Raw genomic sequence first — 5,936 nt, 5'->3', positions numbered from 1 at the left:
ATTGAACAGTCTCGGAATCCCTCTCATTCCCGTGTGGGATCGGTTCATTCATGTTCCCTCCACCTAGAAGCCTGCCAGGAGCGGCTCATTGTCCGTGCAACTGATGGCACCGGCGATCACCCCCCGCCCTCTTCGGCCCCGGGCCTCACATGCCCACCAGCTTCCGCTTGGTTCGTCCCCGAACCACACCGTACTAAGAGAGGTCGGCTCTGATACCAACTGAAACGTCTTGCCCTTTTTATTGCTTTAAAAGTAATAGAAATTTTTTTTTCTAAATTTCGTTCCTCCCATGAAAATATTTTTATAAAATATTTTACCATTTAAAATGAAACATCCACGAAATAGTCATAGAAATGAAATCGTCAATTTGTTTTACCAAACCTAAAAAAACCATAAATATTTGTGATATTAAATTACAATTAGAGTGTGTGGCTTGCTGTGAGGGAAGGGCTTGGTCCAGGGCTCAGGGGCTGGGCTAGGGCAAGTCCTTAGGGTCCTAGGTAGGTGTCCTAGAAGTTGGTTCAAGGTTGGGGGCGACGGCTAGGTCCCTAAGGGCACAAAGGAGAGTCCTAGTCACTAAGGGAGTTCTCGGCCAGCATGGGTTTGGTGTGAGGGGCTTCGTTTTTGGCTTTAGGTTGGCTTTCTTGGGGAACGAAGGGTCCAGTAGGTTAATTTAGGATGTTGGTCAAGTTTTGGATCGACATGGCTTGGGGGTAACTCGTGAAAATCGGAAGTTGGCTCGGGGTCGAAGTTTAGGTGTCAAAATAGGGTTTTAACTAGGAAAAATTGGAAAAACCGCTCACGGAGGGTCGAGTCATCGTTCATAAAGGCTAAAATAATATAAAAAGACTAAATTTATAATTTAGGAATTTTATATTAAAGTTTAGGATTTTTCGGGATTAAAACACCATCAAAACAATTAATTAATGATAAATAAAAAGTCAAATATTTAAGCTAAATAAAATTATGGGAAAATTAAATTAGGCTTAAATAATTATTTGGGACATGTTAGAGTCAATGAATTTAAGAAAAAAGTCAAATTCGAGGAGTTTTACGTCTAGTGGTAAAACGGTCTTTTTACACCTAGAAATTAGTAAACGTCATGGCAGTGCCCTAAATGCTATTTTTATCATATTATGGTTATTTTTAAATGTATATGAGATATTCATGATTTAATTATGATTTGTAAATGTCCATGGGATTTTTATGATTTAAGAAAGACATTTAAAAATACATGTTCCATGCTTGGTTTCAAAAAAGAAAAAAAAATGTAAAGGCTATTCATGATTTTTCTAAAGTAATGAGCATGAAAAATGTTGAAGGAAGTGAATTGATTGTGACTAATTCGTTAATGGTGGGGATATCGTGAGGGTTATGGTCCCAGTGGGTGCCTGACGATCGTGTTTCCATCATTGCGAATATGTGGTAACGGTTATGTGGTAACGGATTTGTGGTAACGGTAAGAATGGGAATGTCGTGAGAGGAAAAGGCCCCAGAGAGAGCCCATTTATGAGAAAAGGCCCTAGAGGGAACCCCGACGATCGTATTTCTATTCGAATCATGATAGGCCAAGGCTCAGTTGACCGGTGAGAGTGTTGTTGATGTCCCCGCCGCCCAGTACTGTGGTTACGTGTAGATGGATCCATCGACTCTTATGATCATGATCAGGAAAGTCACAATTAACAAAAGGAAAAGGAAAAAGAAAAGGAAAAGGGAAAAGGAAAATGTTTATGATCATGTTAAAATGTATTTATGTCATGATAAGGAAAAAAATTAAAAAGAGTAAGATTTATTTATGCATGTCATGAAATGTTATTTTTACCTAAAATTATTTTCACTGTTGCATGTGGTTTTATATGTATTATTTGTTATAAAGATTATGGTGTGTTGAGTCTTTAGACTCACTAGGTGTGATGGATGCAGGTGAGTTTGAGGGAGGTCTTGACGGATGAACTGATTGGACTGAAGGTGCACGCAACCCGAGGACCAGCGCTTCTACTTATTTCCGCACTTATGACTTATGAATCATGATTTATAATTAAAGATTTTAAGACTAGTTATTTATGCTTTTTGAGAGATTTTTGAGAGGTTTAGTATGGGTTATTCTTTTCAAATTATGGTTTTTTTAGGTTTGGTAAAACAAATTGACGATTTCATTTCTATGACTATTTCGTGGATATTTCATGTTAAATGGATGGGAGGAACGAAATTTAGAAGAAAAAAAAAATTTTCTAGTACTTTTAAAGCAATAAAAAGGGCAGGACGTTTCGTAAATGCTCAGGAAAATGGTTTACAGAATGCGGACAGACAAACGAGCCAGATTAATCAAAAGATAGGAAATCCATTGATTCAAAATCTAGTTATTCTTATTTTATATTTTTTTTCCCTGGTCTTCTTTTGAGATTTTTTCTTTTATTTCGTAACATCATAGAATCAGACAATGTTTATGCTCATTGACCACATATTTATTTAATTTTTACAATATATTTCTCTCTTTCTATTTTTTTTATCTTTCTTTCTTTCTCTTTTTTTTTGAAGAGAGATAAATGGGTCGTAGCATATAACTTTGAAATAACAAAGATCGTCAACATTTCACTTTTTTTTTTTAGGAAATATCAATTTTCTTTTTCAAAATAAGAACTCAAGATCTAAACAATAGATAGCCTCTCTTATGATCAATAAAGGCTCGAAAGTTTTTTTTCTCAATCCTCTCCACTCACTCACAAAATATGTGTGAGTTTAAAATTTAGGCACTCTTATAAGATATATCTTGGGCCATATACTTTAATAACTGATCTTATCACAATGCTTAATCACTCAAAAAGATTTCATAAATCATATTTTTATAATAATCAGAATATAAAAATTGACTTTTTTTTTTCAAATAAAAATTAAAAAATCCTTAGATAGATTAGTACATGTTCTAATTTAAACCTTTCAAACATATAATGTATGATATTTTTACAAAAATTACTAAGAAACAAACAATAAACATGGTTTTATTTTAAAATAATATTTTTTTAAAAAAAAATTTTGAACTTTTTTATTTTTTTTTTTTATAAATTTGTTCTCCCCTCAAACAGAATATGACATTGTCCCTAATGTCAAAATAACTATTAATAAAGAGTACATAATGAAAGAGATATCATCTCGAATTTTATTGAAGATAACAAACTGAAACAAACGCAAACCAATCAACGACTTTTGAATCAATGATCCAATTTTCTTTTTTTACTGCTTGATTGCGACCAATTGATCTTTGCTTTCATCGGATCAGGTTTATGAACAAAAGCTTCCAAATCATCAATTAATTGGTCGGCAGTCGAAGCAGAGATGTGCATCCTTCGTGAATTTTCTGAAATGAAATTCTGTTCCACAGCTTTATCAAGAAATGTCAACAAACTGTCATAATAATTATTGATATTCAACAAGCCCACAGGTTTATTATGGATATTAAGTTGTGCCCAAGAAACAGTATGAAAAATTTCTTCTAATGTATCAAAACCACCTGGTAATGCGATAAAAGCATCAGAATTTTCAATCATTTTGGTAATTCTTTCATACGTTGAAGAAACTTTTAATTCCTCTCCAATCGTAACACCTGTAATATTTCCTTCCGCTAAAGCTGTAGGAATAATACCCAAAACCTGACTACCTCCAAGATGTGCAGATGTTGAAACAGATCCCATTAACCTAATATTACCTCCCCCATATACCAAGTGAATTTTTCTCTCAGCCAATATCTTTCCAAGATTATTTGCTGCTTCTACAAACACTTCATTTTTTCCAGAACTCGACCCACAAAATACACAAATATTTTTCAATGTTTGTGCAGAGGATCCAGCCATGTTTTTAATTTCTTTTTGGTCTGCGAAAATAGAGAGAAAGATGAGAGATTTTATAGGGGTTATATGTTATCATGACAAAACTATGGGTCACAGTTGTAAACAGAATAAACAGTAAAAACAATAATAACACACATGCATATAAACAGTAGTGTGATTGTGACTCACAATTTTCCTCTAGTTTTACGTCCAGAAACGACTTCAACGCCTTCTATGAGTCGAGGATATGCTTCTCATCCAATTTTCTTATAAATTGGCAAACAGGGTCTTTTTTAGTCGGATTCCCAAGACTATTAAAATGACGCTCGTCTTGGAATTGTTTCCATAAACGGAGAAGTTCAATATGCACGTGTCCACTAGAATGCGTCTCAAGAGTCAATAAGATGTTATCTAAAGACTCCTTACTCAGCCCATTCTTAATGAAATCAATTTTATCTTCTCTGTTATTGGAAACATATCTTTAGATCGTTTGTCACAAGTCCATCTTGCACATTTATGACAAACCCCTAAACTTTTGGCCCTTCGTTTTTTCGCATAAGTACTTTTTCCTAATCCAGGCATATACCGAATGAGTAATGACTGTTGAACTTCTCCTCCTAATCGGACCTTAGCTTCTATTACAAGACGAATATCTTCTGGTATTCTTTTTTGCATTAAAAATCTCAATCTTTCACACTTACCTGCATAAATTTTTCTTAGAACATTTTCAGAAACAGAGAAAAAATATTTATAAATTTTTGAGATAATTTCATCCATTTTGAAAAGAAAAGAAATGATTTTTTTTTGTATCAGCAATTGTGGAAAACTGATTAAACCGACTATGAGAGCCACGGAGTACCGTTATCTGCCATTTAACCGGGAAAATAAAAAGATTAAGGAAACCTGAAATAAAAACAAACAAAATTAATTGCGATACCAAAAATCAAGGATCGGAAATTTTCCTGGGAATATGTGAAGTCGCGAATTATAAAGAAAAACTTTTTTACCAATCTCAAAAGATTTTCTAAGAATTATTTTATCATGAAATGATTTGATTTTTGCTTTATAAATCCTTGAATTCTCATACGCGTCATTTCTGAGTTCATCAAGTTCATTAAGTTGCAATTTGCGCAATTTGTTGGCATCATCCATGCTTGAATTAAAAATTTTGATCACCCAATAAGCTTTATGTTCCAATTCCACAGGCAAATGACAATGTTTTCCGTAAACCAACCTATAGGGAGACATATTCAATGATGTTTTAAAAGCTGTTCGATATGCCCAAAGTGCATCATTAAGTCGCAGAGACTAATCTTTTCTATTTGGGTTAACAGTTTTTTCCAAAATTTGCTTTATCTCCCTATTAGCTAATTCAACTTGTCCATTTGTTTGAGGATGCTAAGGAGTAGTTACTTTGTGAGTAATACCATATTTTTTCATCAACGAAGCAAATGGTTTAATAACAAAGTGAGTTCCCCCATCACTTATCATGGCTCGAGGAATTCCAAATCTACTAAAAATATTTTCTTTTANGTTAACAGTTTTTTCCAAAATTTGCTTTATCTCCCTATTAGCTAATTCAACTTGTCCATTTGTTTGAGGATGCTAAGGAGTAGTTACTTTGTGAGTAATACCATATTTTTTCATCAACGAAGCAAATGGTTTAATAACAAAGTGAGTTCCCCCATCACTTATCATGGCTCGAGGAATTCCAAATCTACTAAAAATATTTTCTTTTAAAAATTTAATGACGATTTTATGATCATTTGTTCGACATGGAATTGCCTCTATCCATTTGGAAACATAATTAACTGCAACTAAAATATACAAGTATCCAAACGACGGTGGAAAAGGTCCCATAAAATCAATTCTCCAACAGTCAAAGATTTCAATTTCAATGATAGGATTCAAAGGCATCATGTTTCTTTTTGAAATCGCACCCAATTTTTGACAATTTTCACAGATCTTGAAGATTTCGTGGGTATCTTTAAACAAAGTGGGTCAATAAAATCCATACTACAAGATTTTTGCAGCAGTTTTCTTTGAAGAAAAATGTCCTCCGCATGGTTCTGAATGACAAAATTTAATGACACTACTTACCTCATTGTCAGG

Source organism: Primulina huaijiensis, chromosome 4, assembly GCF_012295235.1.
Source record: "Primulina huaijiensis isolate GDHJ02 chromosome 4, ASM1229523v2, whole genome shotgun sequence".
NCBI classification, from domain to species: Eukaryota; Viridiplantae; Streptophyta; class Magnoliopsida; order Lamiales; family Gesneriaceae; genus Primulina; species Primulina huaijiensis.
This window is presented reverse-complemented; position numbering follows the sequence as displayed.